Raw genomic sequence first — 25,779 nt, forward strand, 5'->3', positions numbered from 1 at the left:
TACAATAAATAAAATAAAGATGTAAACCTCTGGCTGATGAAGGGCACTGAGACGAGCCTTAAAACAGTACGCCCTCTCCCCTCAGGAGAAGGAATGAAACATGCTAAAAAAAGAAAATCAGTTTTCGGTTATGACATATTCGATATGCCTGCCATCACTGGCGATCATGTGTCGCAGACCAATAGCGACATTCTACATGGCCCGCTGAAGTTCCGTAACATCGATGCTGTCAGTAACCTCCTGTGTGGCTATTTTCAGCTCAGCAATGGTTTCGTATACGAAAAGGAGTCGCATGTGGTTTAGATCCAGAAAACATGGCGGCCAAACGAGACCCATGTCAGTGGCCTCTTGGTACCCCTGAGACAGAATTCGGAACCCAAAGTGCTCCTCCAGGACACCGAACTCTCTCTTACTTCAATGGGGTCATAAAATGGTTCCGTCATGCATAACCGCATCTTGCCAAAATCAGAGTCACTTTGGATAGTGAGGATCAAATCATCTTCCAAAAGCTACAATTATCGTTTGGTAGTTACCTTGCTTCCAAGGATTATCGCACCGATTTTTCCGTGACTGGACACTGCACACCACACAGTCACACGTTGAGGGTTAAGAGACTTCTCGATCGCGAAATGCGGATACTCAGTCCCCCAAATGCACCAATTTTGCTTATTGACGAACCCATCCTAATCAAAGTGGCTTCGTCACTAAACCGAACGACAATGTACATACTAATTCCCAGCCAGCCGGGGTGGCCGATCGGTTCTAGGCGCTACAGTCTGGAACCGCGAGGCTGCTACGGTCGTAGGTTCGAATCCTGCCTCGAGTTTGGATGTGTGTGATATCCTTAGGTTAGTTAGGTTTAAGTAGTTCTAAGTTTTAGGGGACTGATGACCCTAGAAGTTAAGTCCCATAGTGCTCAGAGCCATTTGAACTAATTCCAATCATGCCTGCGGCCTACCGTGCAGTTAAGACGTCATAACGCAAAACCGTTCAGAAGTTAAGAAGATTTTATTTCATATAGTTCAATAATTATCACCCTGTACTTATTTGAGTATATCATCGCCTTAAGCAACAGAAAATAATCAAGCTTTTCCCCTACTGTATCTTGAAAATAGAAAGGATTCTATCGATGAAACTGCTCTTTAGAAATTAACTTCGAAGAAGTATAAGGGGCGATCAAAAAGTTTCCGTTTGTGGGCATTGTTGCAGCGTATATGCGACGTAGCGCAACTCCGATGGTGGTCTGTAACAACCGACATGTAGGCAAATGACATTCCTGTTTTCCCGACGTGCGTGCGGTAAATGGGAAAACATGAAATACGACGACGACGTTACTACCAAATGCGTCCAAAGACGAACAACATGATGTTATTCATGTCTTGACTTACGAACGATAAACTCCGGTTAACATCAATCGGAGACTGAAAAATGTGTTTGCAACTAAGGCGAAACGTGCGGGAAAACTATAACAAGATGTCCTGGTGTTTTGTATCAGTGCAGGTCACCATCGTCCAAATGTCGTAATACAGAAATTATGCCAGCTCCAATGAGAAACACTCGAGCACCCAACCATAGTCTGCATGTCTCACCCACTCGATTGTCTCGCCTCCTTTCCCTTGAAAAAGAAACTTGAAATGTCGATGACTCCTATCTGACGAGGATTCAGCAGGCAGTTGGGGATGTCTTCATGCAGCAGGATACGGTGTTTTACCAAACGGGTATTTTAAAGCTGGTGCGTCGCTGGGATGATTGTCTCAATGTACACGGCGATTCTGCGTGACTGTCGTACCCATTCTGAACAGTACAGCGTTCGAACGTAAACTTTTTAATCGTCTCTTATAAATCGTAAATAGTTATCGCCGAAATAACAAAATTCCGGGTGATGTCGTCGACAACCGCCGATATTACGACAGGAGTAATACTGCCATTTTCAAGGCAAAACTACAGCAAGTGAGCACTGTGCAACTGCTAAATGGTAGAACACTATCTCTCTCTCTCTCTCTCTCTCTCTCTCTCTCTCTCTCTCACACACACACACACACACACACACACACACACACACACACGCTATAAAGACTAGCGTCATCACAATCCAGAGACAGCCGACGTCAGATGTTATTGTCAGTGAAAATAACAATCAACGAGTGACGTAGCGTCAGCTTTGTCCGTCTGATTTCTTGACGAGGGAGCGAGCAGGATTTAGCACTGGTTTCCCAGGACAGAGTGGATCAGGTTATAGTTGTGGAAAGGGGCCAAAATCAGTTACTGTCAGTTGCACATAACATACAAACTTTATTTTCCTAAAAGACTTAATCACACATGCCCTTAAAAGCATTCAAAAACAATACGGCTGATTGCCGGAACACAAATTAAAATTGCCTTAAGGTATACACACGGTTGAAGGCCATACTTTAAAAAAAAAGTCTTAAGCAAATACTCGGCTGAAGGCCACACACTGGACACAGAAGAACTGAACCTTACGGCTTGGATAACAAAAATTTCCAATAGAGAAGAAAATTTAAAAAGGCTCTAAACAAGTGAGTTTTCTAATTTTAGTTTAAGACAGCTGAAGGACTTATCTTAAAAATATTTGACATAAAAGTTCGGCTGAAGGCTACGTACTGAACATAGAACAACTCACGGCTTAAGGCCTGGATAAAAAGAACTTGCAATAGAGCAAACTTCCCCTTTTTTTCATTTAAAAAAATTTAGTTCAAACATCGATCTTCAACGTTTTAACTTAAGACGGCTGAAGGCCTTATTTTAAAATTAAAACAATTTAAATTAACCTGCGGCTGATGGCCTCGCACAGTATTTGAGACAAAAATCACAATCTAAAACAATATAACAATGGTGCTCAGAAGTGTTCCAAGGGTCAGCCTGAGGAGGTACTCTAACGTAAGATTAGGTGAGATAGGCATCCAAGTATAAAGTGCATGTTGTAAGAAACACCCAGCTAGGTACAATAAATCAAAAAGATAAATCAGATAAAATATTCCATGTTAACTACGAAACTAGCCAAAATTATTTTCTTGTAACTCCTCCAGACCAGGCCATGAAGGCCCAACGTCACCGACCGGCCGCCGTGTCATCCTCAACAGAGGCGTTACTACATGCGGATATGGAGAAGCATGTGGTCAGCACACCGCCTTCCCGGCCGTATGTCAGTGTGCGAGACCGGAGCTGCTACTTCTTAGTCAAGTAGCTCCTCAGTTTGCCTCACAAGGGTTGAGTGCATCCCGCTTGCCAACAGCGCTCGGCAGACTCGATGGTCAGCCATCCAAGAGCTAGCCAGCCCAACAGCGCTTTAACTTCAGTGATCTGACGGGAACCGGTGTTACCACTGCGGCAAGGCCGTTGGCCATTTTCTTATAATCATACACTTAATTTATTTTACCATCATTCCACTGCTCCATTTAGTTTAACTTTAATTCCATTCCTGCTCCCCTTGTTTACTGCAGTAAGATGGAATGTATGACTAAGACAATCATTTAATTACATTCTACGCCTGGAAAAAAAGACAACGATTGTGTCTTCAGGAAATAAATGTTGATCTCTATAAATGCTATTCGTAACAACTCTGGATGTGTTTCAGGTGAAGAACAGCGGAGAAAGTAAAGAAAAGCGCGATAAGTATATGATATTATTGAATGACATCGGATTAAGTTCATTGTGAGAAGCAAATCCGTAAAGTGTCAAGGATATGTGCCCAGTGGTGCAACGGAAGGAAAATCACATACACTGGTGCCCCAAATTAAAGTACCAAACTGCTATTTCCTTGTTGTGTGTCTGATTCACGATATAATCATACAAACTGTCAACAGATATAGTTACGATCGTGTTCTGTAACGAAGATGGCATTCCGATGCACAGAAAACCATGCCAGCAATGAGTCAGGGCACTTATCAAGCGGGGTAGTGTGTCGAGGGTAGTACAAAAACCACAATCCCTGTGTCGATGGGGCAGTATGGCACAGAGATGACGCCTACAGACTCTGTGCTGTGGAGCGAAATAGAAAGAATGGAAGCAGGAGGGTCGCGAACTGGTGTAGCCTGATGGCGTAATGTGCATCTTTTCTCGGATGAGGCGACAGTCTACAGAGACCGAAACTGTATCTCGGAAACCAGGACAGGGCAGAACGCGTGGGACATCAGAAAGAGTGGACCGTTCTTTGGCTGTAGGGGACGACGGTACCGCCCTGGTACTACACTGCAACTGACATCTGACCTCGCAGCATCCCCTAGGCGAACTGCATCGAGGCAAACTTAGTACAGAAGACATCAGCAGAGTAGCGTTTATTGTTAGATATCTGCTGTCTGTTTACCTTGCGTACCTTCACAGAAGGGAACGTCTAGAGTGGAGCCGTGAACATGCTACCTGCACTGTCGAACTTTGGGCTTATGTTATTTTCACAGGTCAGTCCCGATTTGGTGTGGAGAGTGATTCTCGACGGATTCACATCTGGAAGAATCAAAAAATTGTGCAAAGTGATCGATATCGAGGAGGTTCCATAATAGTGTATTCCATAATAGTGCGTGCAGGAGTTACGTTGATCACCCGAACACCTCTTCATGAAGGTGTACAAGTGAAACAACAAGATTTAACTGCTATCAGGTACCGTGAGATCTTGGAATCACATACGCGGTTGTTGCGAGGTGCTGTGGCCCACACGATCATTCTCAACCGCATAGAACTCGGGTGGTTGATGTTTTAGGAAATGGAAGATATTGCACGCATGGCGTCGCCTGCTCGCTCTCCCATTCTCAATCCCATGAGCATATCTGGGTTGCATCACGTCAGCATCCAACAACCACTCTCCAAGACTTGTGAGCATCAAGAAGAATGGGTATTTTTGCCTCAACGTGGGATTAATAACATCATTCACAGCATGTTAAGGCCTCTCGGAACCAGAGCTTGTCACACACTGTACCGAGCACATTAACCAGTTGTCAGAATGCATGTGCAAATCCGTTAAGTTGGGAAAAAACGAAGAAACTTTTGTCTAACGTTATGCACATTGCAGTGGATTACGTTATATATTCTTCACGTTTTTCTACTTTACTATCACCTGTTTATACAGTTTTGTGGCAAAATAAACTCAACCTTGCAAAATTTCCGTTTGTTACTTTAGTTTAGGACACCAGTGTTTATTGTATCTTCTTGCCTAGGTACTCGAAGATCGAGGTGTTAAATCCTCTGGGCTCATTTTAAAATACCCAAAGAACCATCGATTTATCCAGAAGACAGTAATGTTACGATAGCAGATAATAACCAAAATTGAATATGAAAAGGTAAATAAAACCGTTAATGATTATCAAGCAACAAAATGTGTGATAAAGTCTATTTTGTGGTACAGGGTGACAGTTATTGAACTATATGAAATAAAATCGTCATAACTTCTGAACGGTTTGCGTTAAGACGTTCAAACTGCTCGGATGGCTGTGTGGAACGATGGGAATTAGTAAGCGCATTGTTGTTTGTTTTAGTGACGAAGCCACTTCTATTTGGATGGGTCCGTCAATACACAAAACTGGCACATTTGGGGGACTGAGAATCCACATTTCGTGAACGAGAAGTCTCTTCACCTTCAACAGGTGACTGTGTGGTCTGCAGTGTCCAGTCACGGAATAATCTGTGCGACGAACTGTACGTGAAGGTTTTGGAAAATGATTTCATCCCCGTTATCATTACTTACCCTGAATTTGATGAGATGTGGTTCATGCAAGACGGATCTCGACCACATTGAAGCAGGAGGGTGTTTGATATCCTGGAGTAGCACTTCGGGGACCGCATTCTTGCTGTGGGTTTCCAAGACGCCACTGTCTTGGTTCTCGATTGGCCACAATTTTCTCCAGATCTGAACTCATGCTACTCCTTCTTGTGGGACTATATTAAAGGCGAGGTGTACAGCAGTAATCCCAAAACCATTGATGAGCTGAAAACAGCCATTCAGGAGGCCATCGGCAACATCGATATTCCGACAGTTCAGCACGTCAGGAGAATTTCGCAGTTAGTCTGCGTCAGATCGTCGCCAATGATGGCAGGCATATAGAACACACCATAACCTAAATCCGAATATCTGTAGTGACGTTCAAATGCTGGTTAAAGTGTGCAGACGTCTTAGTTTGTAACTAATTTACGCTCTTTGTCATGTAGTTCAATAATTGTCACCCTACATCATTGCTTACGTTTATGATGTTTCCTTTTAAAATTGCAATGTTAGAACGATTATCAGCTGTACTATTACGTTATCCAAGGATTACTCTGCCATTTGTTGGTCAATTTTAGTTCAGAGAACTTACTTGTTGGTCTTTTGCCATAAGTTGGTTTTTAATTCAGTAAACTTCTTTGCTGTTGGATCAGTAATTGTTTTAAGAACAGCTTGATAATCCTGAGCTACTGCTGGCTTCAAAAATTACCATGTTTCAGCATCACAGCTTGTTCTTATCAGATGTTTGATAGTGAAAGGCAGTTGTTCAATGGAACACAGAACTGTAATTTGATGAGCTTTGAATTTTGTTTAATACATCTCTTTTATGTAATGTATCTGCAACTTATTCAGTCGTTTCCTCCCTTTCTGAACCTACGGGTCCCAAAAAATAGTCTCCTTTGGCGTAGCTCAGCTGGTGGAATGGATGCAGGTGTTAAGAGAAGTAGTGACAGAAATGCGAGGTAATAATTTGTTTGTTGTATTGGCAAAATTGGTTTGGCGAATGCAGACTGTCACTGTGTTACTGCTGTCATATCTTTGAAGGTAAATGCAGACTCTTATTCTAGTTCCCAAATCCATACATACCTTAGAATCACTGGGCTGCGACGCCACTAATTCTGCTGTGGAGTAGATGTCTCTCGGATTATACGTGCAGAGGAAGCACATCAAGAGTTTTCCCTAGTAGCACCCTGGCTGAAGAACATAGAGTACATGTTCTGCGAAGTAGTTACTGCTTTCATATCGTATGAGTTTTACCACTTTAGCAATTAACAGACATAATTTGCAAAAGATTAAGAAACTCAAGAAACTCATTTGTAATTGAGGAATGTGGACAGTTTTTTTTTTAAGTTATGATGAAAACATAAGGTGAATACATGAAATGCCTCCGTCACACAACAGTAATGTTACACTTGTAGACTGGAAGTGTCATTCGAAGTAATGTATCAGTAGCCAGAGCCCACACACAGTTTCCTTCTCGGCAACAAAACTTTCTGCGTCATTGATAAGCAAACGACAGCCGGGGGAAATAGCCACCAGAACATTGCATGCTGATGACTTACGCAAGCCGCAGCTTCGTTGTTCATAACGTGACACAATCGACACCTACGCACATACTTAAAAGCATTCTTCCACCTCAACAAATACGTCGAAAATAACAGCCGCATCAATGTGGGAAACATGAGAAGATATGCTCCATTAAATTTCGGGTGCGCAGCCACATAAGTTCCACTTCTTCTTCCGTTATTTCGTCTGTATATCATTCAGCCATCTTCGGCGTGAGCCGAATGACTGACGCTCCACCGATCGCTCAACCCCTTTAAACTCTCGGACCGCGCCACTGCACGTGCGACCAACATACAACAAGGAGACAGAGACATTGATCGGCAGCCAAGAGCTGCAATATATGCATAAATTAGAGGTGTGGTTGCGCGGTCGATCCACGCAGCAATTTATCACAGTGAGCTGTACTTCGTAAGTTTATTACAGAAATCGCCGGATTCCATAATTTATTCAAGCTGAAGCTGCTATCTCTATTAATTGGAAGTCCATAAAGCTTCGAGGAAACCGCACCACTGGGTTTCAATCTTCCATCTTCTGGTGAAAAGTGAGAGGCGTCGAGATGCGAACCAGTCATCTTTACCATCTGGTAGCAGAGGTGTTCACTGATATCCCAGTATACACTTTAATCCAGCAAACTGTGTATTTTGTCATGATAATCGTCATGAGACAGTAAAACAGTGGCATTACTTCTGTCACCCGGAAGAACCACAGTCTCAGTGTCCTGGCGAGGCTTACGTAGAATGTTCTAATACCTCGTGACGACGATCGTGGTAAAATGTACCCTACTGAGTGAGAAAATCTGTTTTAGTTTAGGAAAGCTTGAACTATCATTCTTACACGCACTTTAAGACTTTTACATAGAGCGTCTGAAAACTAAAGCAAATAAGGTAAAGGGCATTAGAGACAAATTTTCAGAGTGAATTCTTGTGACTTTTAATGGATCTTGAATTTTATAGTTTCACTTTGGAACTATGAGGCACACCGCCTATGATGTTACAGTTAAATAATGATAATGCTCCTGGTATTCTGTTTTCCTTATGCACAAATCTTAGTTTAGCTTAACAGTATTCAGTTATATGTCCTGACGCTACTGACTCAATTTTAATCGTACAGTTTTAATGAAAGTAAATGTTAGGGAAGAAATTAATTCTTCAAATCTTTCTTGATGACTGACTTTTTATTTTTTTTAAAAATGTACACTTTCACGTGCTTCGGCTTAGTCCCCCCCATGGATATTACATTAAATGAACGTCTCTGCATAGTATCACGTCAGATGCACAAGTACATGGGACTCTGGGAATCTGTAGAAAAACGGTCTATCGACGGTCTTTTACTGTCACTGTGATGTAGAATAACATTCGGTTGTAGCATAATGATCACTGTCTAATGCAATAATTTTATATCATTTATTGACAGAATGATTTAACAACTCCTGCTTCTACGATGTTATATCTAGAAATTCTATCCGCGCATCATTTACATTAGGAACCAACGGGCCAGACACTAAATATAATTTCATTAATAACTCCAGTAACCTGGAGCTGATGACCAGGGATTCTATTCATCTATAACATGAAATATGGCGGTGTGCCAGACAATAAAATGCACATTTGCATGCCAAGCGTGAGTTTCCGCGGAAACGCGAAATATTAATTAAATAAATAATCAGTGACAAATAAACAAAGCCTATGGCACACAACTGCAGCGCTGTGTCACTGATAAAACAAAAGCACAATTACGTTACTCTTATGTTTGATTAAGAAAGGAGAGCTCTGGTTGAAGTGGTGCGAGAAGCACGTATTTTATTTTATTGTCTGGCACACCGCCATATTTCATGTTATAGAAGAATACTGCGAGTTGCAACCACACTAGGCACTCGATTCTGTAAAGAATTATATTTATAAAAGTAAGTAGGATTATGAACTGTAGGCTTATTCATTGAATATCTCTGATTTAACTAACTGTGTAACTTTTTTACGTTTAGTAGACAATCACCTCTGTACGACGTATTGGCATGGCTGGCAAATTATTGTAATATTGAGATTTAGATTATGAGTCCGCACCTACCGCAGCAGTCTTTGGAAACGATTTAATTACGAAGTCCGATTATTCAGTTTTATTTCACGGTCAACTACGAGTAACATTGCCTTTACGAAAAAGCCATTGTCAAGCGTCTGATACCGAATAATTAAACGTCCACGTTCCAGATAAGCAAATACAATTGCAATCACAATCACCATCATACAGATAGAATAATTAACATATTTAAAATAACATTTTTTATTTATTTTATTTATTTTATATTGGCGACTGCGTGTCGGACTTGTTATTTTGTCATTTGTTACATTGTTCTCTTTGTTTCATGTAAAAAATCAACTTTCTGGACCTGGACGTCAATGTATGAGAGATAACAAAATCTGAAGATATTTTCCAATTCTGAAATTTTGCGGGAAGACGCAATGAAACTTCCAGCAAAATAAGGTAAGACGCAGCATCTTTGTATTAGCAGGCTTGACCAGACGTATAATTCAGTGTATTAGCTTTTCAGTAAATTCTGTAGTGTTTCTTTTCCGCATAACAGTTTCAGTGATAAATTTCATTCTCAGTACTTTTCCCTAAACAATAACGTATGCAACAATACCAATACACGAGTGTACAATATGGCCGACTTCTGTATGATATCATGTAACATGGCCAGCAGCCATTACCAATAATCTCAAATTCAGTTTATATTTTTAAATTAACAGACAGCCATTGTTGCTACGAGCGATTCATGCTCAACTACATTTTATTTTAAAATCAGTGTCAAAAATTTTCTTGAAACATATATCACGTGTGGCATGGTAATAACTAGAAAACAATACGCAAAAATGGAACAGCAAGGACGTACTATTCAGACGCAATCCGACTCGGACGTGAGACAAGTGTTAGAAAATGACTTTACGACAGCAACCGGTAGTGACGATTCATCAAATATTGACGCAAGTGTTGACGAAAATTTTGACAATAGGCCGTCCACTACAAAAATTTCCAAATCTCAATCAGAGATCATGTTAATGCATGACGTTACGTCTAATGACGCGGCGGGGGCAGAGACCTTGCAAACGGTAAACATTGCCGACATGTTACAAATGCTAATGAAACAAAACGCAGAAAATATGGCAACCATAAGGAAACAGAACGCCGAAAACATGGCAACCTTAAAGGCACAATTAGAGACACAAAATGAACAGTTAAAAACACAAAATGACGAAATCGAATCTGATCTCATAGCAATCAAGATAGGTAATGACACTTTGTGTAAACGTGTGGAACTTATAGACGCCACACTGACCAAACAGATGACCGAACTCAGTACTAAATTTTCCCAGCTCAATATGAGACAAGAAAAGACTACAACTGACGTAGCACTTTTACAGACACAAGTAAAAAACCTTAATGTCACGTGTGAAGTTCTTACTGAACAAATTCAAACATATCCTTCAGTACATGACAGCCTTGAAAAACGAATTACTGACGTACAGAATAAATTTGACAATGTTGAACAACACCTGACTGACATCTTACAATCAGATGCCACAGCTCATTTTCAAAATATTAATAAAGAATTTCATGATTGGGTTGAGAACAAAGACAAACATTTTGATAGATGCTTACGTGAAAATTTATCAACAATTGTGCACGACTCCGTAGCGCAATACATTACTCATAACAAACAGCTGATCAGTGACGCAGTACAATCCGTCACTGCACCCATGAGACAATTCACCGATCAACTACAGTCTGAATGTAACGAAAATATCAGTCAAAATGTACAGTTCAGAAACCAATATACATTCGAGTATGATACACACATTCCGCACACGACAAATACACAAGAACAAAACACACCACGACTACAACACATACCACGATGTGGAAACACAAACACAAGCTATTATCATGGTAAACCACAGCAACATTATCGTAATTACTCGCCAGCTGAACATACCAGTAATTACAGTGGAATAAATCCATATCACAATGCGAAGGAAGATGAAAGCTTAATGAAACACAGGCAATTTCAGATTTTTATCCCAGAAAAACGAACCATTCATCCGGTGATTTTTCTTAAATCTTTTAGTAACGCATTTCCACGCACTTGGAGTGACCGGAAAAAGATTTCATATATTGTCGGTTACATCCAAGGCGATGCAGCTGTCTGGGCATACAGTCAAGCTGACGTATGTACCACGTACAGTGAGTTTGAGCGTGCTTTTCTGAACAAATTCTGGTCGCAATCCGTCCAGGAGCGACTCAGAAGACAAATTTTAGAACCTGAAACTTTTAACAGTAAAAATGGTAACTTACGCAGATATTTTGAAAAATACTTGAACATGGGACATTTTTTAGACGAACCAGTCGCAAAGCGTGAGAAACTCCGTGCGTTGAAGGCCAAATTGCCTTTCAACATTAAAGAAAAACTCCTACATATCCCGGATGACGATTCAGATTATTTTTTAACAACTTTAGATTCGGTTGACATGTTACTTGAAGATCAGCGCTTCGCGCGGCAAAACAGCAGCCACAATGTTTACACTAGTGGTATGCAAAACATGCAGGCTTGCCAACACAATTCTGGCGCGCCCACAGTTGGATACGCGGTACAACAAAAACAGCAAACTCACATGCCGTCTCAGTACGGAAATCAAAATCAACACGCGTATTCCAATACAAACAATAGTTACAACAGTAATAACATTTCATGCGGCAATCCATACAAGAGGCACCGCGGTAATAACTACAACGGTAACAACGGATACAAAGGTAATAACAAAAACACAAACAGAAATAGAAATAATAATAACCACGAGCCAAGACAGCATCAAGGTTGGACTCGTAACGATCAGTACTTTCATTCAAACTCTGCTTTACCACAGCAGCCACCAGGTCAAAATTGGAGCATACCTTACGACCGACAGGTAAGTTATAATGCGCAACAGCAACAACAACCGCAAAAGTTTGGAGATCATAATAGGCAATATCCGAATGTGAACATAATAGAAATGACACCTGATGCACAACCTCAATCTGTATCAGTACCTAGCACAAATGCTAATCCAACAAACTAGAAACAATCACTACTTTGCCCCAGGTCGTGGCTGAAGAATTCTTGGGGGGCGACTTCAATGTTAATCAGTTATTTGACACCACACTTGAACAACAAAATAATGATATGCCGAGTAATTCTAAACAAAAACTACCTGTTTTATTTATAAGATACAACCACAATAACAATATATCAGATGAACTTTTACAAGACAGTACACAATGTCGTTTAAACACAAATGAAATTGTTTTAGCATCTACTACTGGTGTAGTAGGTGGGATTCCAACTACTATTATCCTAGATACAGGTGCAGCTGTGAGCGTTTTGTCTTTTAATTTCTATAAAAAGATGTGTGAATTGGAACCTGTGCCTGAGTTTCCTGCCCAAAACTGTAAAATAACTACTGCACTAGGTAATAAGTCATGTAGGGTTACGAAGCAAGTTTTTGTAAACGTTAAAATAGGTAATGGAACCGTACAATGGCCATTCCTGGTTGTACAAAACCTTGTGACAAATTGCATATTAGGAATAGATATTATGAGCGAGAAGGACTGCATTATAGACTTCTCCGAAGGTAAATGTATTTTAAATGATAAAGGCAGTGTAATTATTATTGATTTGGACAGGAGAACTCTAAAGCATGACAAACACTGTACAGGGTACAAGGTTCAGTTAGTACTTGACAAAGACATTCAAGACATGCAAACACACTCATCTGACACAGAGATAATGGACTTGAAAACATTGCTTGATCATAAGATAAGTGAAGCTACAGCTCTCAGTGTACATGAACGTATAAAACTACAGGAAGTGTTATCCAAATATTTACAAGTTTTTACCAAACGATTAGGTGTTATCAACACGTATGTGTACAAGATTGAAGTTAAGCCTCACAAGATCTTCTACCATAAGACATATAACGTACCGTTATCTCAGCGACCTGCTGTGTGGCAAGAATTAAAACAAATGTTAGACTGGAAGGTCATTGAACCATCCACCTCACCTTATTGTAGTCCTCTACTTGTTGTCAAAAAATCAAATGGAAGCATTAGGTTAGTGTTAGACGCACGAGCTATTAATGAAATAATTTTACCGGTTCACACAAAACCTGAAAATTTAGAAGAGCAATTACAGAAATTTCTAGATGCAAAATATTTTTCCACAATAGATCTCGCTAATTCGTTTTGGCAGGTGGGTATCACTCCTGATTCTCGGAAATATACTGCATTTATGTTCGGGGGGCGAACCTATCAGTTTTGTGTTCTACCCTTCGGACTGAATGTCAGCTCGGGGGTATTCATTACAGCCCTGGATACCGTGCTTGGCGACGATTTAGTTGAGACAGTCACACACTATGTAGATGATATACTGATAGCTACACAATCTTGGAATGAACACGTTGACACTCTTCAAAGAATTTTAGAAAAAATTGCACAAGCTGGAGTCACAGCCAACCTAAGAAAATCAAAATTTGGTTGCAGTGAGATAAAGTATTTAGGACATATCATTAATTCACAGGGCATACGTCCGGATCCCAGTAAATTAGATGCTATCAGAAACTTTCCTAGCCCTCGAACTAAAAAGCAGTTAAAATCATTCCTTGGGCTATGTTCTTTTTTCAGACGTTTTTTGCCACAACCACTTTTGAACAGTAAACATCTGCTAAATCTACTCAGAAAGAATCAAGTTTGGATCTGGTCGGAACAGTGCCAGAATGACTTTAATACAATTAAACATGCTTTAGTGAATGCTAACATATTGAGCCATCCAGATTTCAATTTAGATTTTTGTATGACTTGTGACGCTTCACGTACTGGCTTGGGCTGTTGCTTATTTCAAGTTGTAAAGAATAAAGAGGAGGAACAGATAAGAATTATTGGGTTTGCGAGTCGCACTCTAACTGAATGTGAGCGTACATACTCCACTGCTGAGTTAGAAACACTTTCCATAGTATGGGCATTCAAGAAATTCAATTATTATTTATTTGGAAAACATACGGTAATTTACACCGATCACCAAGCCCTGGCATTTTTGTTAACTTGTAAACTTGTACATCCTAGACTATCACGATGGGCAGTTACACTTCAGAACTACTCTTTTGAAATTAAGTACATAAGAGGTAAGGACAACACCATTGCAGACACTTTGTCTAGACTTCCACAAGGTATGAATGATACCAACAGTGACTTAGAAAATATAAATGACTACAGGATTCTCTTAATGCAAGACAAGCAGTATCACCAATATTATATTGATATGTGCAGAAACATGGCTGAATTACAAAAATCTGATCCTCACTGGTATAAGATAATAACATTATTGGTAGAAAAACACAATCATCCTTTGACTAAGTATTACAAGTTACACAATGATGTGTTATTTTACCGCCGACATCCAAATGCTACTAACTGGTGTGTATGCATTCCCAAAGAGTCTGAACGTAATCTAATTTGGCACACACACTTAGTTTGGGGTCATTATGGGACGAAAAAGTGTTTGGCAAAGCTCAGTACATACTGTTATTTTAGCAATATGAGAAGAAAAATTTACAGGGAACTAAAAACATGTGTCATATGTCAAAAATCAAAACCTCAGAATTTATCCACAAAAACAGATTTACATTCTATTTTACCTAGTAAACCCCTGGAAATTCTGTGTACTGACATCAGTGGACCGCATCCAGCAAGCTCTGGAGGCGTCAAATATATCTTAGCTTTTTACGATATATTTTCTAAACATGTAAAACTTTATGCTTTAAAATCCGCCACTGCAAATGCTATAATACGAAGATTCTCAAGTGATTACCTGACGCACGTGGGAAAACCTAAAGCAATTCTATCAGATAATGCAGCATACTACTCTGGGTACAAATGGAGAAATTTCTTGAAGGACAATAACATTAAAAGTATATTTATTTCGAGGTTTAGTCCACAATGTAACGCGACTGAGAGACTTTTCCGAGAATTAAATCGATTCATGAGGACCTATATTTCATCAAAACATACTAATTGGGTGTCCTACCTAAGTCTTTTCGAAGACGTACACAATAACTTAAATATTTACGATACGAATTACACACCTAACGAGATCATGTTCAATTGCAAACAGAACGATCAGTGGATAGAACCATTACCTAAGTTGTCAGACAAGGAAATCACACCTGAACAGAAAATAAAAGAAGTATTGACTACGTTGACACATCACGCACAAATACGAAACAAACATCACAGAAACATAATAAAAAGAATACAAAAATTCGAGGTAGGAATGCTTGTACTACTTCGTACTCATCATAAATCTGTAGCACTCAAACGACGCAACGCTAAGTGGCGTCTGCTATATGAAGGACCTTATATAATTGTTAACATACCGCATCCTGGTGCGTATCTGTTACAACATCCTAGAACTAACAAAATTATTGGGCTATACGCACACCGAGAACTTAGAGCATTTCATGCTGAATAATGTCAAGGTCATACCCATCAAAATATTGCTAAGCAACTCGAAAAACTCTGTTGTTACAACACAGATAATAAGTAGTATAGAAATTTTCATTTCAGCGGTTCCAGTGACGCAGTTGAAGACAGAAGAACTCTTCTTTCAGCGCGCGCCTCCACCTGAAAGACGGAATATTAAAGTAAAATTTATGATTACGTAGCAGTGGATGACATATTAATTTTTCACGGAACATTTGTTACTGAAGGTACCACTGACTTGGTGTGACACCTGACGAACTGACAGACGTCATCTGTGAAGTGATCTTTTACTTTGAGAAATAGATTAGACGCACATCTCTCAACACGAAAAGCATCTATCAGTAGTCAAGGCCACACAGACACTCTACACACACGCACAAAACGCGAGGAATCGAACATTTTCTCTCTCTTACTATTTTGAATATTTATTGAGTAGTGAAAACGCCTGGTCTTGCCTACTGATGTAATGAATGTTGTGTCTAACCTATCTTAATTTCAGATGACATCACAAAAAACATCGATAATATCCCAGCAAAACCGCTAAAGAGGATGTAAATATCGGCAATTCATGTAATCAAATGTGACACAATGTAATAACCTATAGCGATGTAATGATGATGTAAACATGTTTATGTGCAACTATATTATGTTTATGCTAAGAAAATATGTGACATGTGTATGTATAATTACTTATTTTTTTAACTGATGTATAGTGTAACTGTTACTATGTAAAAATTTGAACAAAACGAGTGCCAAAAAGACATTGCATAGTGAACCACTGTTCACGGACATTAACGAACATTACTAACTCTGCAACTACACGGAAACCTATGTGAAAGAAACTGTTAATGCCATTCATTATGCAGCGTATCTATGTAAACGCGATGAACGATTTCCTTGATTAATAACTACGAACATTTAGGTGAGCTATATTCAGCAAAAAACTGAAAATGTGAAGTGCATAATTCGTGCATCGTCTAGTGACATTACTACAGTACCCAACTTCAAGATGTTAACTGGATTAAATGGACACAAAGTGCCTGTCCAGAAAACAACACGACGGGTGGAAGAATTTTGGTTGGAACTTCAGGGTATGAAATGTTCTCGAAATGTGACGGACACTCTTACCTGGACTGTCCAAGGATCGACGCCAGCTATGTGCCGTCCGAGGTTCAGCAACCAAGCTTCCATGGAATGTAAAAAACGAACTGCACGTGGACCAATTACTCGACGGGTCACGTCTGATCTGTAATAAGCAATGCTTTTAGTCACAACCAACTGCATCACTACGACTATAATGGAAATGGGAAATGGACACGCTTATGTATTAATCACGTTGTTATACAACGATGTTACTGTGATCAAAAAACTTTACCACGACGATACTAACCTGTAAAAAAAAAATTATTGTGCAGCGGATGAATATGAACTGTAATAACGACACGATGTGTATAGGTCAACGCACCTGAAAAATACGGACATTTTTCTTTGAAGTATTTCAAAACAATACTATGTAACTAAGAACATTCAACAATCTAAGTTGTATTGTGTTATAACAAATATTGTAAATTTAAAACTAAGTTACCTGTCATAGAATGTAGTCTTCATATGTAATCTTGGTTGAATATTTTCTTTGTGCAACGACTGAAAAACGCGCGCACACGAACAATATGATCTGCAATACTGTGCCGCGTGATCTAACTGTACGATATAACGGCAGTGCCGCAGTTACACAGACGCTTCTGCGCAAGCGCGCACTCTATCTGCCAACATAAGAACTTTTACGGCGCACCCGCGTCATTCAAATTTTGTATATAATGTGTAATGTAAGTCATGTAAATAGTTGTAGATAACTTAGATTTTCTTGTGCCTTTAGGTGAATTGCTCGCCTGCAGGTGTGTCCTTTCGCCTCGCAATTCAGGGGGCAATATAAAGGCACATTTGCATGCCGAGCGTGAGTTTCCGCGGAAACGCGAAATATTAATTAAATAAATAATCAGTGACAAATAAATAAAGCCTATGGCTCACAACTGCAGCGCTGTGTCGCTGATAAAACAAAAGCACAATTACGTTACTCTTATGTTTGATTAAGAAAGGAGAGCTCTGGTTGAAGTGGTGCGAGAAGCACGTATTTTATTTTATTGTCTGGCACACCGCCATATTTCATGTTATAGAAGAATACTGCGAGTTGCAACCACACTAGGCACTCGATTCTGTAAAGAATTATATTTATAAAAGTAAGTAGGATTATGAACTGTAGGCTTATTCATTGAATATATCTGATTTAACTAACTGTGTAACTTTTTTATGTTTAGTAGACAATCACCTCTGTACGACGTATTGGCATGGCTGGCAAATTATTGTAATATTGAGATTTAGATTATGAGTCCGCACCTACCGCAGCAGTCTTTGGAAACGATTTAATTACGAAGTCCGATTATTCAGTTTTATTTCACGGTCAACTACGAGTAACATTGCCTTTACGAAAAAGCCATTGTCAAGCGTCTGATACCGAATAATTAAACGTCCACGTTCCAGATAAGCAAATACAATTGCAATCACAATCACCATCATACAGATAGAATAATCAATATCTAAATAACAATATATTTTTATTTATTTATTTTATTTATTTTATAGGTTGTAGCATAATGATCACTGTCTAATGCAATAATTTTATATCATTTATTGACAGAACGATTTAACAACTCCTGCTTCTACGATGTTATATCTAGAAATTCTATCCGTGCATCATTTACATTAGGAACCAACGGGCCAGACACTAAATATAATTTCATTAATAACTCCAGTAACCTGGAGCTGATGACCAGGGATTCTATGCTAGCGTCACTGACGAATCGAATGAATTGGAAAACAAATATTTGTCGATTTCGATCTCTCAGTTACCAGAACAATTAGCCACTGCATTCTATATATTTATTTATCTATTTTTCTGTCTCAGTTGCACTGAAAATCTGGTTTAATGATGATTAGTTTTGAATGTGTCCGCCATTATCAAACTATTACCCGTGTGGTTCTGGACTGTTTAATCAAACAACAACTTTGCAACTCTGACAAATGGTTCAACAATGAATGGCTACTTTGGAAAACTTACCGTTATCCCAGTTTGTAACAGCAACTAAGACGCAAAAAGAAACGAATGGGAAGCAAAGAAAATAACTATAACTAAACTAGCATTCAGGCGACAATGCCCACTAACCAACATGAAGAAAAATCAAGACACGTTCAGAGAGTTCGTCGACTGGAAAAAGCGTTCGACAGTGTAAAATGGAGCAAGATGTTCGAAATCGTGAGACAAATAGGGGTAAGCTATAGCGAAAAACAAGTAACATAAAATTTGTACAAGAACCAAGAGAGATCAGTAAGAGTGGAAGACCAATAACAAAGTACGTGGACTAAAAATGGTGTAAGACAGGGATGTAGTCTTTCGCCCCTCCTGTTCAATCTATACGCCGAAGAAACAATGACAGAAATAAAGAAAGATTCAAGCTTGGGACTAAAGTTCAAGGTGTAATGATACCATTGCTGGTGACATATCTGTCCTCAGTGAAACTGAAGCAGTCTTACAGGATCTGATGAATAGAATGGCCTAATCAGTACAGAACATGGACTGAGAGTGAACCGAAGAAAGACAAAAGTAATGAGAAATAGTAGAAATGAGAAATGCGAAAAGTATACATATAGTTAAGGCTCACCGGCCACTTCTTCTTCTGTGCGAATGCACAAACAGTGGCCGAACTCTTACGGGAATCGTCAACGCGCCGTCAGTAATTAGTACAATGGGTGGGGGCACTACGAATGTAGTGCGGGACAATACGTTGAGAAAGTGGGTTCGCGGGAGGCGTGCCAGGGATAAATCCCTGCAGTCGCGCTATTCTCTGTGTCCTCGGTGGCTCAGATGGATAGAGCGTCTGCCATGTAAGCAGGAGATCCCGGGTTCGAGTCCCGGTCGGGGCACACATTTTCATCTGTCCCCGTTGACGTATGTCAACGCCTGTAAGCAGCTCAGGGTGTTCATTTCATTGTAATTCCTAACATTAGGATTGACGATGGCAAAACTGACAAAGTTAAGGAATTATGCAACCTAGTTAGCGAAATAACTCGTAATGAACGGAGTAAGGATGAAATGAGGAGCATACTGGCACAAGCAAATGGAGCATTTATGACGTAGAGAAATGTACTAGTATCAATTACAGGTCTTAATTTGAGGAAGAAATTAGTCAGAATATACGTTAGGAACACAGTACTGTTTGGTAATGAGGTTTGGACTGTGGACAGATCGGAACAGAGGAGAATAAAGCGTTTGAGGTGTGGTGCTACGGAATAGTGTAGCAAATTAGGTGGGCTATTAACGTAAGGGATGAGGAAGTCCTTCGTAGAATCGGCGAGGAAAGAACTACATGCAAAACACAAGAAGAAGAGACGGCATGATAGCACATCAGGGAATAATTTCCATGGTACTAGAGGGAGCTGTAGAGGGTAAACATTGTAGAAAGACTGTGATACATCCAACAAGTAATTGAGGACGTAGGCTGCAAGTGCTGCTCCGAGATGAAACGGATTGCAAGGGAAAGGAATTCGTGGCGGTCCGCATCAGATTAGTCTGAGGATTGATGATAAAATAAATTAAATATAATAATATTACGCCACTGCCGTTATAGTGATACTGTTTTGTTAGGCAACCACTTTCGACGTTTCAATTACGTCATCTTCTGACCTGTCGCATGAATGACACCAAGTACTTGGCCGAGCGGTTCTAAGTGCTACAGTCTGAAACCGCGCGACCGCTACGGTCCTGCCTCGGGCATGGATGTTTGTGATGTCCTTAAGTTAGTTACGTTTAAGTAGTTCTAAGTTCTAGGGGACTGATGACCTCAGAAGTTAAGTCCCATAGTGCTCAGAGCCATTTGAACACCAAGTACTACTCTTGTATATGTAAGGCAAGGCCCTAGCCGTACTTGGTTCCGTAGATATCTGAACTTCATAAGCACGTACCCTCTTTAGACATGTAACAGCAAGCATGTATGCTCATGAATGATGATGATTATGTATGGTTTGTGGGGCGCTCAACTGCGCCATCAGCGCCCATACCAAGTCCCAATTTTTACTCAGTCCAATCGAGCTACTATCAAGAATGATGATGACGATGATCATGATCATGATGAAATGATGACGACAACTTATACAGTCGCCGGACAGAGAAAATACCCAACCCTCCCGGGAATCGAACACCGTGATCCAGAGCAACAACGCTAGATACGAGACCACGAGCTATGGAAATATGCTTATGAAGTTCCGATATCTGTGGAACAAGATACGTGTATCGAGGCCTTGTCTTGTACTTGCATGAGTGGTAGTTGGTGTCACTTATGTTACAGGTCTACAGATGACGCGATCGAAAGGTTCAAACTTGATATTTCCTGTCAGATTAAAACTGTGTCCCGGACCGAGACTCGAACTCGGGACCTTTGCCTTTCGCGGGCAACTGCTCTACCAACTGAGCTACCCAAGCACGATTCACGCCCCGTCCTCACAACTTTAATTCCGCTAGTACCTCGTCTCCTACCTTCCAAACTTCACAGAAGCTGCGAACTTTGCAGAACTGGCACTCCTGAAAAAAGGAGTTTGTGGAGACATGGCTTAGCCACAGCCTGGGGGATGTTCAAACTTGTTGCCTAATAAAACAACACCAACATAACAGCTGTTGCTATAGAATTACTACATTTTATCGGCCAGAGTCTGTCCCTCGCTCCTGAACCCAGAACGGAATTACATTAACATAAAAAAGGGCGTCACTAAGTAGTCGACGTGGGCTGTTCTAAGTGACTGCCATCTGAAGCGCTTCGAATTTCATGCCCGTGCTCGCTATTTGGAAAGAATACGGACGAAGAATAGTATCGTGAAAAACTGTCACGTATGCCTGCCGTAAGTGAAAGAGCCCGTCCGACTAGGTGGCTAAAACGCCAGAGGGCCTGATCCGCCCATCTCGACGCGGCAGCCGGATAAAGCGGCAGCAGGACGCGCCTGGACTGGCCGGCTAGCCCGCCAAACGCGGGGCGTCGCCGGCGCCGTGCACCTGTTCCACCGTGTCGCCTCGCCGGCTCGGCTGCGTCCGGCGCGGCTTGCGTCGCCCGCCTGACCTCATTCCCGTCACGTCCACCGCGACCGGCCAGCGCTAGCGGCGTGCCTGCCGTCGGCGCGCTATTGCGGCCCTGGGTCGCACGGCACTCGCCCGCGCGCCAAAGCTTTTAATATTTCACCCGGCGCCGCTGTTATGCGATGAAATTAAATATTTCACAATATTTACGTTTATCCGGCCATCGCGTGCCGCGAGAGGGACGTGCTCGCCTGTTGAGAGCTGGCAAGCGCCCTTAGTGCTGTACTTCGCTCGACAATACAGACACTTCGTTTTGCTCTCATAAAGCTCACTTAAGTCTGAAATTTACTACCTTTTATTTCTTTTTTTTAATTACACATCTCAGCCTTAGGTGTCAAATTTGTTACACCTCACCCTGAGATGATCTACTCGTGCACTAGATGACCCCTCCAGCAGCCGTGATGCGTGAGTAGGAAATATTGATTTATAAGTTCTTAAATACTGCCTGCTTAGTGTACACTTGCAAACTCCAGCTACAACTTTGCTACACGCAGATCGTGCATATCCTGCTTCTAGTGCAAATCTGGCTTAAATACACCGGTAGAGCACGTGATGATAACTTACAAATGTCAGAACTGGTACTAATACCTTATATGTGACATGACAATGAAATGTATAATAACGGTCCATAAGTAAAAATTATCAATATACCGTAAATGTATAATAACAAATTCTACAATAAAGTCAATGTGCTTTCCTCGTCTGTCGGTAAATACACGGTGACAATTATTCAAAAAAGCACTCCGTCTTCAGGCCACGAGTGGCCTACCGGGACCATCCGACCGCCGTGTCATCCTCAGTGGAGGATGCGGATAGAAGGGGCGTGGGATCAGCACACCGCTCTCCCGGCCGTTATGACGGTATTCTTGACCGAAGCCGCTACTATTCGGTCGAGTAGCTCCTCAATTGGCATCACGAGGCTGAGTGCACCCCGAAAAACGGCAACAACGCATGGCGGCTCGATGGTCACCCATCAAAGTGCCCGCCACGCCGAACAGCGCTTAACTTAGGTGATCTCACGGGAACTGGTGTATCCACTGCGGCAAGGCCGTGACAATTGCTAAACTGTATGAAATACAATCGTCATAACTTCTGAACGGTTTGCGTCAGGACGTTCAAATAGCACGGTTAGCCGCGGTGTATGATGGGAATTAGTATACTAATGTATGGTTTGGTTGAACGAAGAAGCCTACTTTCATTTGCATGGGTTCGTCGATAAGCCAAACTGGAGCATTTGAGGGACTGAGAATCCGCATTTCGCGATCGAGAAGTCTCCTCACCCTCAACGGGTGACTATGTGGTGTGCAATGTCTAGTCACGGAATAATCGGTGCGATATTCCTTGATGGCACGGTGACTACCGAACGGATGTGAAGGTTTTGTAAGATGATGTCGTCCCCATTATCCAAATTGACCCTGATTTCGATAAGATGTGGCTCATGCAAGACGGAGCTCGATCTCATCGAAGCAGGGGACTCTTTGATATCCTGGAGTAACACTTTGAGGGCCGCATTCTGGCTCAGGGGTATAAAGAGGCCACTGTCATGGGTCTCAATTGTCCGCCATTTTCTCCTGTTCTGAACACATGTCACTGTGGGACTATATTAAAGACAAGGTGTATAAAGTAAATCCAAAACCATTGTTGAGCTGGTAACAGCAATTCAGGAGGCCATGGACAGCATCTACGTTCCGACACTTCAGCGGGTAATGTAGAATTTCTCTATTCGTCTGAATCACATCATCGAACACGTCATAACTAAATCCTAAAATCTGTAGTGATGTTGACTAAAGTGTGTGCATGCATTAGGTTTTTTCATATATTTCAATAATTGTGACTCTACATATAACTTAAACTGACGTCTGTAATTCCCAAAAATTTACATACATGACCCAAGAAATGCTAACCATATGTAACTAATTGGTATTTCTGGTCGAGTAATAAATCACTTTATCATATTTATCATCTATCTGTTATTAGTGCTGAATCAGTTGTAAATGTCTTAAATGTAAAATTCGGTCCACACCATGCTGGGCGCCTGGTACAGCAACCGTTTACGAATTTTTTGAAACACGACGGCCTTGATCGTAAATTTTACTTACCAATTTATTGAAAATTTCGCGTTTCACCCTTTTATGGCACGTTTACGTTAACGAAACAAGTAATTTGTGTGTGCCAGCATCCGTCTTAAATGCCAGCACATGGCATTAAGGTAAAAATTATAAGGAAGTATCCTCTTACTACCATTATGCATTTATGTGATTTAGGAAGATAGGTCGATGTTTACTTACAATTTTTATCAAATTAATGGTTCAAAAGGCTCTGTGCACTATGGGACTTAACATCTCATTTCATCAGTTCCCTAGAACTTAGAACAACTTAAACCTAACCAACCTATGGCCATCACACCATCACACACATCCATGCCAGAGGCAGGATTCGAATCTGCGACCGTAGCGGTCGCGCGGTTCCTGACTGAAGCGCCTAGAGCCGCTCGGCCACAGTGGCCGGCACAATTTTTATCTCAGTCCCACATGCTTGCATTAAACACGGATGTTGGCTCACCACATTACTTCTTGCTTTAATTTGCAGAAGCCCCAGAAGCGCGAAAGTCGTCATTGCCAATAAATATACATAAAATAATTTTTAAAATAATTGAAAAGCTACGATCGCTTCAATATCGTTTACTAGGTGACCGATTTCAGCACTCTGAATGCGCCATCATCAGATCTGAAACGTGGATTAACATTTATAAAACCATATGGACATCATTGAGATGTCTTATTTCAAGTGAATTACGTATTCGTATTTCTGCTCAGAAATCTTACAGAGTTTAAAAGGAACAGGGAAAAATCAGTTGACATCTCTTTGTAACTATATCTAAGACAAAGGAAAATGTCTAAAATACTTTCTCGTAACTGTAGTAGTCCCAGCCCCAAAGAATAATAATCCCAAAAAGTGTGAAGACCACAGGACAATCAGCCTAATATCGCAGTCAGCGAAAGTAGTTCATCGAATACTGAATACGAGGCTATAGGGAACGCTGGAAGAAACACTTGGTGGAGAACAGTACGGTTTCATAATGGGAAAGGGAACACGGGTTACCATTGGACTTCTAAGGACCACCAGTGAAAGATACACTGAAAAGAGCAAGACCTTCATAGACCTCGAAAATGCCTTTGATAGAGTGCAGTGGGATAAGCTATTAGATATCTTGAAAAAGAAGGGAGTAAAGTTGAAACAGAGAAGCAAACCAGTACCTGAATCAGAAAGCTCGCGTACGAATAGGTAATGGGATCTCTGAAGACAGAAAGAGTGGGAGAGGTGTTAGGGCTATTGTCTGTCGCCGATCCTATTTAACATCTATCAGCAGGAAGTACTGGAAAGCTGTTTGGATGGGACAGGAGGCGTCAGGATAGGTGGGCGGAAAATTGAATGTATAAGATTTGCAGATGACATGGCGATCCTCGCAGAAAAGCAAGAGACGTTGACTCAAACGCTAAATGACCTGAATGATACCTGTGCAGCATGTGGTATGATTGTTAATAGAAAAGAAACAATAGCATGGTCATAGGCTTAAAGAAAAGAAAAGTGAAAATTAAGTTGGGGTCAGAAATCATAGCACACGTAAGAGCATTCAAGTATTGGGGAAGTTGGATTAAAGAAGACATGGATTGCCAACAAGATATCAAAGTGAGAATGACTCTGGCAAAAGAGGCATTTCAAAAGCAGAGAAGACTCCTAACTAGTTGTTTAAACAAGAAGT

General features: G+C 40.8%; 2 non-coding genes across 2 annotated transcripts; one reads left to right on the forward strand and one right to left on the reverse strand.

Annotated features, from left to right (window-relative positions):
• Window positions 1-19,742: 19,742 nt before the first annotated feature.
• Window positions 19,743-19,816, forward strand: Trnat-ugu. The gene has a single exon. It is a non-coding gene; the product is annotated as a tRNA-Thr (tRNA).
• A 1,480-nt stretch (window positions 19,817-21,296) lies between these two features.
• Trnas-cga lies at window positions 21,297-21,371 on the reverse strand. Its single transcript has one exon. It is a non-coding gene; the product is annotated as a tRNA-Ser (tRNA).
• Window positions 21,372-25,779: the final 4,408 nt, after the last annotated feature.

The sequence above is a fragment of the Schistocerca americana genome, chromosome 5 (genome assembly GCF_021461395.2).
Source record: "Schistocerca americana isolate TAMUIC-IGC-003095 chromosome 5, iqSchAmer2.1, whole genome shotgun sequence".
Lineage (NCBI taxonomy): Eukaryota > Metazoa > Arthropoda > Insecta > Orthoptera > Acrididae > Schistocerca > Schistocerca americana.